This window comes from Agelaius tricolor, unplaced genomic scaffold (assembly GCF_023055355.1).
Source record: "Agelaius tricolor isolate 1412-34295 unplaced genomic scaffold, bAgeTri1.0.p SCAF_42, whole genome shotgun sequence".
Taxonomy (NCBI): Eukaryota; Metazoa; Chordata; class Aves; order Passeriformes; family Icteridae; genus Agelaius; species Agelaius tricolor.
Window position 1 is genome coordinate 3,812,784 of NW_027269302.1, and position 12,367 is coordinate 3,825,150.

The following is a 12,367-nucleotide window of genomic DNA, read 5'->3' on the forward strand; positions in this document are numbered from 1 at the left end:
TCCCAAATTCTGCTTCACTTTATTTTGTAGGCCAGACTGGTTCCTCTTCTCTCGGCTCTATTATTGCAGACCATATCTGAATGAATTTTTTTTTTTTTTTCATTTTGAACATTATTAGATTTAAACTGTATGAACAGAACACTTTATTTATCATTATTTTACCAGTTTGGAAGGAAATAGAGAATTTTTAAGAAAATGACGCAACTCCACTTGTGGTTTTCAATGGAAGAGAAGAATAACAATGTCCTACATTCACAGCATTGTTTGCAGTCATATTGCAGCTAGTTTCCAGCAACTTAGGTCAGGTTCTGGAAGCAGGCACCCATGATAGGATAGAAGTCTAAGCAGTTTCATTTTGGCGGCTTTTCTTGAACAATAGCTAATATGTCTCAACGTTGTGCTGAATCTTGTTGTACAGACGCTTCTTTTGAGGTCTGACCTCCTTGCTGGACTACTGTATCTCAGAATCAGCTACAGTAAACCTGTGTTTCCTTATAGCTTTAAGAATTTGGTTCTAATCTATAAAAGCAAGAAAAGGTTGCCATATTAATACAAGAGAAAGAAAATGTTAGGAAAGCAGTTAATGGCATGGGGTTTTTCCCTACAAATTGGAGCAGAGATTTAGTTGTTTGATGGGGTTTTTTTTTGCTTCTCAATGGAATTTTAGAAGTGGTTGGGAAAGAAAGTGTGGATTTTTCAGGTTTGCCTTGAAAGAAGAATAACAGGGGAAACTGTTGAAAAGAATTAATCCAGAACTCTATGCCTTTCATACAGAGTTTCAGAAGTGAAAAGCAGGAAGAGACAGTCCAGACAAGATGATTGAATAGAATGAATTCAAAATAGCTTTCTTTTCCCTCTGAATTCCAGCTCTAAAGCTTATTAATATTAAGGTATTAATAGGAAATACATCTGTCCTAGGGTGACGTTATGATGCTTGTATCCCCATTCATGTGTTCTGTGAATGTTGGATATTATGTTCTGTACCTTTAAGACTGGCTCTGAAGAGGGAATGTTTTGTTTTGGTTTTCTTATCAGCCTGGTGGGACACAGAGACTGTAGCTTTTGCTTTTGCTGCTTTTGCTTTTCGCTTTGCTCTCTCTCACTCTTGCTTGCTTCGCTTCTGCTTGCTTTTGCTCATTAGCTAGTTTAGCTAAACTGTCCAAATTTCTTCCTGGACCATTTCTCCTTTCCTTTTACTGACCATTTTGAACCTGCTCCGGACTGGGACCTGGGAAACACCGAGAGTTTGCACCTTGTGGCCTGCAGCAGCTGGCCCAGCGCCGGAGGGACTGAGAAGAGAGTGAGCACCCCCCCAAGAGAGACTTTCTGAATTTGTCATCTTTTTCAGAGCGGTGTCATCCGGAATTGTTCCTTTTGCGTGCTGGGGGGTGCTGTGCCTATTAAATAAACAGGTTCGTTCCACTTCTCTCTGAGGAATCCTTCCCGAACCAGTTGCGGGGAGGGGCCCTAATTTGGAAATTCTCCTCCAAATTTGCCCTAAACCAGGACAACATCGCAATCTCTAAGATTTAAAAATGGATGATGAAGTTTTATATCCAGTAAAGTGTAAGGCTTCACATTTTAATCTGATTTGCATTTTGGTGAAAGCCGGGCATCCTTTGCAATTTACCAGATAACAAGGGATTTAGAACAGTAAGTATGCAAGTAATCTTTTGGACCCTTCATCTCCCTTCTTATGACAATGAATACATTTATTAAGCTTGTTGTCCTGGCATGTTTTTATTCCATCAGGGGATTTGATCATACAAATGTCTAGTCATTCTTTCCTTGTTTTCAACCACTCTAAGAGCATTCATCAGAACTATTCAGTAGTTCTTGATCTGCAACAGTGACGAGCACTAGACTGGTAAGAGTCAGTGGGCATCAGCAGATCCCCTATGACAGCACGTGGCAGGCTGTTCTGGCAGGACTGAAGTTTGAGGGGCTCGAATTCTGTGAAATAGAACATTCGAGGGATGGGAAACATGGAAACAGATTCTGAGCTTTCAACCCACCACATGAGTAAGTAATAAGGCAGGTAATTTTCTGTGGAAATTTCTTTAGCCCCAGTGTTGTGGATGATGATTACTCTTCCTACCTCCTTTGGCCAGCTACCAGCTTTCCCCTCCATTACTCTGCTTCTGGACAGAAAACCAGAAGAAGGGATTTTTGACCAAAACACCTATCAGGACCTTAGAGTGTTTTTTGCTCCAAAATGTTTCAAGGCAGATAGGGAAACAATTCCATTTTCGAGAGTGTGTTGAGAAGACAAGGTTGAAAGTTAAAAACATTGGGTTCTGTTTCTATATATGTTACTGATTCTGCTTATTATCTTAGTCATGTAATATATATATATATATATTTGGTAGGGTTTGTTCTTTTTTATTTTTCTTGGCGTTTTTTTCCTTTTTTTTTTTGATGCATCCTTGAGATAAAAGGCCAAAAGTACAGAAAAGTTCTGTACGGTTAAAATACTTTTGAGATGCCTCATGCTGAAAAACTTGTAGCTACTGCTAAGGCCCATTGGCCAATTCCTGCTTCATTTCTGAGAAGCTATAAAATTCCCATCTGTATTTTAGTTCTAACAATTTGTTGTTATGGTGGAGATGCAACTTAAGAACAACCATTTTTGAATCTGTAGAGATGTATTTACCATTTTGTAGCTGCCTTTTCAGTTTCTGAGCCACTATTGAAAAAAAGGAGAAGTATCTACACTGTTTTCAACCTGTAGACCATCCACTACTGTCCACATGCTCAGATTCAAAGGCAAACAAGCCTGTCTGGCCTCATTGGGAGGAATTCTTTGCATTCAAAAGACTAGACTAGTATTTGATTTCCACCAGCAGAGTCCATTGGGCAGCTCCTGTCATCTGCATTTCAATATTTAATCCTCCTCTATGTTTACTGTGCAAAGCTCTTTCAGAATGATGGTGTGCCCACTGTCTCACCAGCTGTGACGTTTGCAGCGAGTCTCCCACGGAAAGGAGCTGTAAAAAAGGCAAGCCAGGGCAGTGATTTCTGGTTCTCAATACCCACAAATCAAAGCTATTTAGTCTAATTTAAGGCTGAAAAAGAATTCAAAATGCCTTCAAAGGATTCAAAAAATCATCAGACAATACTGCAGTTCAGTATTCAGGACAAGAGCATATCCCACAGTGTGGTGGTTTGACAGGAAATGTGTTTTCTGGGATGCTGTGGTGAGGCCAATGGATGTTCAGATTTTAATATTGGCACCTAAGGTGGCCATTGGGACATTGGATGCGCCTCTGAGAACACGGGGTTAAAAGCAGGGCTCTCCCCTGGGAGGCTCTCTTGGGTTCCGGTCAGGGAAAGGTTCAGATCTCCCCTGCCTGGCTGCGGGCTGGGCGGGGCAGGGGAAGCCACCCGGCCGGGTGAGGTAGGCTGGGTCCCTGGCCAGAAGGGAGGTGAAGGCCCCTGCAGGATGGAAGGGTGGAGGAGCACTGAGAGGCATCGGGCAGCCCCCCCCCCGCCCCCCCAGGAGAGATAGAGAGAGAGCTGGTGCCTGTTCTTGGCCGGCCGAGAAGGAGAAGTGGGGAGTGCAAGAAGGTGCCTGGCAGGGCAGCCATGGGAGTTCTGGACAGACAGAGCCTCAGATTTTTAACCCTTTTCTTGGATGATGGAAAAATGCTAATCCTCCTGGAGTTGAATGAGAAGAGAGATATAGAGGAGATAAGAGGAAATGGGCCACGAGAGAAATAGAGAAGAAGGCAGGTGGAAGAGATGATGGAGTAGCTTATGCTGGACTCTTTGTGTGTAGCCATGGACAGAGCCATGTTTCCTTGTGATACAGGGACTGCATTCTAGGGAGAGGCAATGCCTCAGGACCAAGAGGGTTCGGTGTGGGTACCCCTCGGCCCCAGGGGGTGAAAAATATGGGGGGGACAGATGTCCCAAAGTTGAGACTGTGCCTTTTTGCAGTGGGACGAAGCATCCTTAAAAGTCGACCCTAGAAGCAGCTCTGGTCTGTGTTCAGTGGTGAGAGCAGTGGACATGAAAGGAAGAGGTCACCATTGGCACAAGAAAGACTTCTTCTCCTCTTGATGAACTGAGGATTGAGTATTCTGAAGGGTGGTGCTAGACCAAGAGTCGATGATTTGGGGATGTATTGTATTGGGAATTTGGGGAGGAGGAGGAGGAGATGTATTTGTGAAGTTTTCATTTTCCTTGTGTGTTTCTTTTTTTTTTTTCTTTTCCTTTCCCTTGTAGTTTAGTTAATAATTATTTTTTTTTCCCTAAGTGGGAGCCTGCTTTGCTTATTCCTGGTCACATCTCACAGCAGAAACCAGGGAGAGAGTATACTCATGGGGGCACTGGCATTGTCCCAGTGTCAAGCCATGACACACAGGCTGAGAGAATGAGGGCTGTTTAGCCTGGTGAAGAGAAGGTTGCATGGAGACCTCACAACACCTTCCAATATCTGAAGGGAAGCAGGAGAGGGACTCTTCATTAGCAACTCTGGAGACAGGACAATGGGCAATGGCTTCAAAATGAAAGAGGGCAGGTTGAAATTAGATACTCGGAAGAAATTCTTCCCTGTGAGGGTGGTGAAGCACTGGCACAGAGAGCCTGGAGAAGTTATGGACACCCCAACCTGGTGTTCAAGGGCAGGCTGGATGGGGCTCTGAGCAACCTGAGCAAGTAAAAGGTGTCCCCGCCCATGTCAGAGAACTAGATGGCCTTTAAGGTCTTTGTCTACCCCGGCCATTCTATGATCCTGTGATTCTGCTGTGGTAGCGTTCAGGATGGAGCGTGTTCTGCATGTTGGCCATTTCCAATACACCATTGGTTCCAGGTGCCTTACACTAGCTTGCTCCCTGAAAATTCTGTCAGAATGAAGAACATCTCTCTATATATTAGACACATAATAAATGAAGAAATGGGTTTGCACATTTGTCCACTAAGTTGTGGATGAGATTGCTGTGAAGTTTCATTTGGTTTTCTTGTTTGCTCATGAGGCTGACGGTCCTTGTGTCAGCTGCCTCAAAGGCAGCATTTGCCTCCTCCGCCTCCCTTCTCCCTCCTCCCTCTTTCAATTTCTTTCCCTTGACAATTTAATGTCTTTTTCCCTTTCGTACCTGAAAATCCCTGCATGCTTCTGGGCTTTCTCCCTTTTCATACAGATCTTCTTCCACCCTTGACAATCCATACTTTTCATACCATAAGGGCCTGCCCTTCAGGCATAAAAGACTTTGATTCCTTATTATATCTATGGGAATTTAATTAATAGCTTCATGCCTTTTCATAGAAAGAGTAGGGAATTGATAGCTTGTTCCCTGAAGTACAGAAGGAAGAGAATGAAACATGAATCATGTGGAGTGGAAAAGTTGCTATCTATTTTCTTCCAAGAACTACCCCAAAAGATGCAGGGGGTGATGAAGCCTGGCTAGATGAGTTTCCCTTCTAATGGAAGGAAACAACCACGCCACTTCATACAAGTCAGTCCTATAGAAGAGAGAAATTCACTTCTGGGAACATTGCAGGATTTGACTGCAGAGTCACACTCATCTTTTGTTGCTTTGTTGTCTGCTTGGCATGGAACACGCTGCTTTGAAGAGGGAAGTGACTAACAGACAGTCCACTTTACAAACACATCTGCTTCCCTCTTCTTCTGAGACCTCAGCACAGAGCCCTCTTTGGCATGGTACTTCAAGGTAAGAAGGAGCGGGCAGAGGGCACTGCGAACAGACAGCAGTTTGCAGGTTGTATAGGAAAGAGGACTGCCCCTTGAATGTGGTGCAAATACAAACTTCCACCAGTTTCAGGGGTACACTTCAGCCAAGCTTGTTGTCCTGGCACATTTTTTCTCTGTGAAACGCTTTGCGGTATGATCTGGACGACAAGAGACGCAGAATACGGGGCTACGTAGTGCTGAGAAGGTAAGTGCCTGGCCCCAGTGTCTTTTGGCAGAAGCAGCGCACTAGAGCCGTTGGCTGCTGCCACAATGATCTGTGTGAGAAACAGATGCCTAATCCCCTCCGGGAGAGTAAAAGCAGCATTGGTTACAAGAGTCGAAGAGCACTGGGCTGGTGGCTGCCGCATACCAGCTGTAAAAGGAGCATGACTCCTACTGGCCTACCAACCAAACTCATGGTGGCAGTGGTAAGGATTAAAGTTCAGTGAGAGCTATTTGTGCTGCTACCTATGGCCCTTCTGTGGAAACAAATGTGCCTACCTTTAGGTTCCGAGATCCAGAGAACACAATGGTAGTTGCAGCGGAAAAGGAAAGGACAGAGCGCACTGGTGAGCTTGATGTGGCTTACACAGGGCAGGCAGAAGGTGCAGCCCAAGTCTCGCTTTTATTTCTAGAGCCTTTTTCTACGCAAACAGCTGCTGGATGTTTGCAACAAAGATGTGAGTGTGAAAAAGTGAGGGCAGGTCTGTGTGGGAAAGAAGATACAAAGCATTGTGCGCAGTTTAAAAGCTGTTTAGAAAAAAAAGGAGTTACTTTGAGAACATCTTCTGTCTTGACACTTCCACCTGTGTGATCTTTAGCTGCTTTGGACATGGCCACAATGAAAGAATGTGAAAATATTTGCGCTGCCAATGTCCGTTTGCACAGGAAAGAGGGTAGGTTGGCAAATGCCTTCTGTCCTGGCACATCTGTCAGTCAGAAGTGCAGCTGAAAACGCTTGGCTGTAGCGATAGTCTCTGTCACTTTGAGAGAATGTGCTGATGCACGTATATGTATCATTGAGAAAGTACGTGAGAATCGCTAGTATGTTTCGTTTGGTTGACAGACTGCAAAGGGACCGTTATGGCCAGCACTGCCTTTTTGTTGTAGGACTTTTTCTTTGAGAGCAGCCGCTGGACATTTTGAAGCGGTTTGGGATCTTCAAGCGTTCGAGTGCAAGATGGTACCTAGATCTTGAGGGAAAGTGCATATCTCCAGGAAGCTGAATGCAGTTCAGTGGGTGCAAGTTACATGTTGAGCAGCTGATGGCCCAGAAAACTTTCTAAAATGAAGAGGCCATGCTGCAATTGCCTTTTATTTTGAAGCTTCTAAACTGTGCAGCCAACAATGAAATGATTCTTTGTAGAGAGCTTTTTGGATAATTGGTTAGCTGAGAAAGGACATTTCGATGTGATACCGATGGATAAGGATAGGGGATACAAGCTGGGAACTGAGCAACCAGTGTCCAATCACTGACAAAGGTCACAGTGACCTTCTCTGAAACGGGAAGACGGGGGAGAAAATCGCTTGCCAGAAAATGTAGATATCTTAGGTAGAGAAGCTGGAAGAATGCAAACATAGAAGCAAAATAATTATTAGAAGATAGAAGTAGGTGTGGTTGATCCAAGTGTGCTTTAACCAATAATGAACTCAGCTTTTGCAATATGTATAAGCTTCATTAACACCAATATAAATATGTCTGAGTTTTCAATAAACTTTGGGATTTGCCATTCACGCATATGGTGTGTCGCATTTCTCCCGCCGTTCACGACAATTCTTCTTCCTTCTGGGCTACATGCAGGATCCCATTCTGTCAGTACCCGAGAGCCAGGATCCACAGCGGAGCTCTTGTCCCTACACTGCTCCCACACGAACGGGGCTGGGCTAGAAAAGTGCTTGTCTTTTTCCTGGGCACTGTCAGCGCTCTTCTAAATAACCACACCACAGCATTGTCAACTCACAAAACCAGGACACGCACCGAGCCCAGCTCACAACCACCCCCAGGACCCAGCCAAGTCAGAAACGTCCCTGCTCTCCAACTGTGTCAGGACAAAAAGATGTCACCGATCTTCCCCTTCCAAGTGGATACTCTTCTTTGCCCCACACTCAAAGGCCGACACCAGATCTTCTGCCCTAACAAACGTTTTCTCTCTCACAGAGCCTGGTAACAAACTTGAAAATGTTGGCCGAGCTCGCAAAACTGTTGGTGGAGAAAGCTCTTTGCTGCCTACAATTTCAATTGCACCCATCAAACTATAAACGTGCACCCTGCTATCGCCACTTTCCTTCTCAGCTCTAGGTACCACCGTAAGCCTTCAATCTCTCAGAGTCAGGATCCAAATGGGATGGCACCAGGGACTGCTCACACAGTCCCTAAAGCTACAAGGGACAAAAAACCTGTCCTGCAGAGGCCTGGCCTGGCCTCTGCATTGCCACTGACAGTTCAACAACTCGAACCCAGAGAACTGCCTATTGGGAAAAGCCTTTCAATTCACTGAGACCACCCAAAGTGGCCACCCAAACTTTGCCAAAGGGAGGAGGAACTAGAAGCCCATCTCAAAAGAAATGGCATCCCCTCCTCCAAAATCCAAAGCATCCAGGGCCTGATCCTCTACAAAGGTGTCAGACCACTGTTATTGGGCATTACCTGTGCGGGGCACTAGCTAGGCTGCACACCAAGACCCAGCGCAGCTCTTTACCTTGTCCAAAAGAAGTGTGCTGGCAGAATTTCAAGAAGGCTGCCTTGAGAAAGTGGAAAACACATGCCAAATGGATTCTTGCAGGAAGGAGACTGCCTTCCAAAGATGGATACCGACTCCATGATTGTACAAATTGAGTCAGTGCTTCCACACCAAATATGCCAGCATAGAAAGTTGCTGCCGCCCTTAAGCTGCACGACACAGCTTCTTATCTGCACCTCCAACACTGGGGCTAAGTTCTTTCCTTCCCATGAGAAAGCATTGCTGTTCTCCTTCAGGAACTTACTGAGCAAAAGTTGCATACCACGTCCGGTACTGACTCTGTCCAACAATGGCTCCTACACAGAAAGGACCAGGACAGAAATGTCTTGCTGTACTATACCTTCCCACGATACCTTATCATCAGCCCTACCAACATTGCCACCGTATCTTTTACTTCCCAAGCAAGGAAAGGCACTCCAAGTCACTTGGCTTTGCCTTGCCTCCAGTACCATGCCTAGTTTTCCTAGCCTACCCTACCCTAGCTTTGCTTGCTTGCCTATGTCTGCCTTGCCTAGCCCTTCCAATAACTTCCTGGCTTTGCTTTGCCTTGTCTACCACTCTTTGCCTTGCCTTCCATGCAGGTAAGGCAATGCAAAGCAAGTGTAGGCAATTGTAGGCAAGTCAAGGGACAGGTTGGCAAGACTGAAGCCGTGAGGGGAAAGCAAATGGAGTGGTAGGTGAGACAAGTGCCAGAAGTTAGAGGCAAGGCTGGGCATAGGAGGTAATGGTAACCGGAAGGGCTAGGCAAGGCCAAGCCCTGTAGGAAAACTGCAGGCAGGTCAAATGTGAGGCATGGGTATGCAAGGGAATGCAAAGCAATGGAGAATGAGCAGGGCATGGCAAGGAAACTGGTTGGTTGCCCAAAGCAAGGCAAGTGGCAGGTCCGTTCAAAGATTGCTGGTACACAAAAGCCGCCCGGACGGACCGCTCTGTCCAGCCTTGATCTTGCATGGGTCATGTCTAATCTGCACCTAAGACACTTGGGTTGCCTGCTTTCCTTTGTATGCAAAAGAACTGTCATTCTGCCCCTGAAGCCCAAGGGTGAAAGATGAACTTTGTGTCCAAAATTCAAGGCATGTAAGCATAGATGTCAGAAGAAAGCTGTCAGGACAGATAGGTGTGCTTGCACGTGGCCTCCTCCAGGCTTCTTCTCACAAGCTCCTGAAACGCTGGGCCTTGAGAAAAAATAGCCAGTGGAAGCCTGGAGAATCCTAGGAGAAGCAGGCAGGGCAATGCATGTTGAAGAGATTCCACAAAAAGAGAGGTGGTGAATTCCAGGTGGGGGACTGGTGAGCAAGGTAATGCAAGGCAAGGAAGGGGTTCAAGGACAAGGCCAGACAAGTGGTGGCTTTGCCAGGCAACACAAAAGAGAGGGAGGCAAGGCAATAAGAGTCCTAGAAGGAGAAGGAAATGAAAGATTGGAGCTGGACAAATGGGAAGGAAAAGAAGGATAGGTGAGCAAGTCAATACAAGGCACTGGGTTGGTATGAAGGGCAAGGGAAGGACATGCATGGGTCAGGAAGGCAAGGGAAAAGAAAGGAATTGTCAGCAATGACAAGGAAATGCAAGATTGGGTAGGAAAGGCAAGGCAATGTGGGGGAGGGATAGGCAACACAATGGGTATCTTAACAGGAAATGTCCATGCACAGCAAGGCCGAAGGAGAAGTGGTAGAGAGGTCAAGCTGGGAAATAGGTGAGTGTGTGCAGCTAAGAAAGAAAGAAAGAAAGTGCGTAGCTCTCGTGTCTGTCTGTGTGTGTGTGTGTGTGTGTGTGTGTGAGTGAAGTTTGCAGGATGTAAAGCAAAGAAAGGTGTCTCTTGATTGTGGAGTGAATGGATGTTTTTGAACGTAAGTGGCAAGGTCCAAGCAACCTTTTCATCCTGGTACATCTGTGTCTGTGAGACATAGTCAGAAACGTCTCCTTTTAGATTCAGACTGCAAGCAGGACACAGAATGTGACTGTGTGAATAGCTGAGCAGGAAAGCACATCACATCAGCATGTTTCAACAGAAGCAGTTAGTGCGAGAAGGAGATGGACGTGTGGGACTCCAGCAATGTGGCAATGCACTCAGCTGAGAAGCAAAGTGCAATGCCTCGGTGTATGCTCTGAAAATAAAAAGCTGCAAGGAAAAAGCAAGGGGACAGGCCAGTGAAATCTTTCTGTCCTGGCACACTGAGCTGTTTGAAGGTGAACCTCTGTTTGGTTTCACTAAGGACTCGGAGACATGGAGAGGATGTGCTTGTCCATGTAGCTGAGAAGGAAAGTGAGAATCACCGGTACGTTTGGCAGAGTTTGTAGGCTGCGGGGAGAAGGTGAGGGCCAGGCCTGGCTTCTGGCTGTGGCACTTGTTGCAAGGAAGAAGCTGCTGGATGGTTAAGCTTTTGGGGATCTGCAAGAGTGAAAGACTACGCTGGTACCTCATAAAATTAATGCTTGTTGATCATCTGGCTGAATCTATGACATAAACCAGAAGTGAAATTTCCCCCCATTTCCCTCAGTTTTTTCACCTTTTCATCCAACAGCCTGGGCCTTTTTGAAGCTGCTGTCAAACGCCTTGCCTTGGAAGCTAGAAGTATCTCAGTTCACCTGCTAAGAAACACGGGAAAGAGCTCAAGTCAATTTCAGAATTGCCCTGAGCAGAGCTGGTGTTTCGGTACCGTAAATTTCCATTGCGAATATGTGCAAAAATCACCATTTTATTAGGCAAACAGTTGAAATACACTAGCAGCTTCATCTTCTTGTCGCTGCAGTCCTTGGAAGTTTTGCTATTTACTGAAACAGGAAACAGATCAAACACGAGAAGCTTAAGAATCCAAGCTCACTGCCATTGTACAAATAGCACAAACTTGATGAATTCAAGTTACCATTGTAACATACAGAATGGCTCTATTCAAGAAAATGGATGTGTCGTCCTTCACGGGGGCAGAAAACCTTTCTACCACGTGAACTCTGGGAGTAATCCATCATGCCTCAGTGTGCTGTGGCTGGTCAGAGAGCTACACGATGGGTCTCTTTGCCTATGGCACTCTCAGGGCTCAAAGCTGCACATAAACTCCCCCTCCTTACAGACACGCTAGTAAAGCCCACCGAAAATGCCGTTCTCCAGACAGCTTACTGAAACCAGCTAGGAGTTCCCAGCATCACGCTGGGCACTTCTGTCCACAGATGGCTTTGCTTTTAATGAACCAGAACAGAGCTGCGTTTTTCTAGTCTTTAGCTCTACTAAGGTATTTGATGTAACATGGCGAGAAAAAATCTCTTTCGACAATGATAATAACAGAGGGGATAATGTACCTTTTGCTGCTATCTTCTTCTGCTGCTCCATTTTGCTTGCTTTGTTATTGCTTTCTGTCAAAGAAACGCCAGCAAAATCCCTCATCAAGTCCTGCTGTGAAGACAGACTGCCAGAAAGGTAGAGAAACTTTGAACCTTTCCAAGACCCTTGTAGCACATGTCTTGGTCAATTGGTATGCAGCTCCTTTCTTCCAGCAGGACTTTTTTGCACCGTTAGCGCACATTGAACTGAATCCAGTACAAAAGCAGTGAATAGAGGAACTTTTCTTTTCATTGGAATGGTGATAAAAATGCATATCCAATAAAAGCATTTTAGAGCAGCAGGAAGATTTTCTATGTAGCTAGCAAATCATAAAAAGATGCATATTTACCGGTGGGGTTCCTCTCGGAATTTCAAAGAATTCCAGACAGAAAACACAGCTTAGTAAACTGCAAATCTAAATCACAGTATCTAGAAAGGTGACATGAAAAAGAGCAAGAGGAAGAAAACCAAAAAGAAAACCAAAGGAAGCCAGAAATAAGGCACAACCTCTCCTCCTTCTCCGCTTACTACAGTACCTTAGAAGTACCTGTGAGTGTCCTAACAGTCACATAAGTAGAAAACTGTGCCAAGAACAATTGTGGAAACTGGAAAACCCTG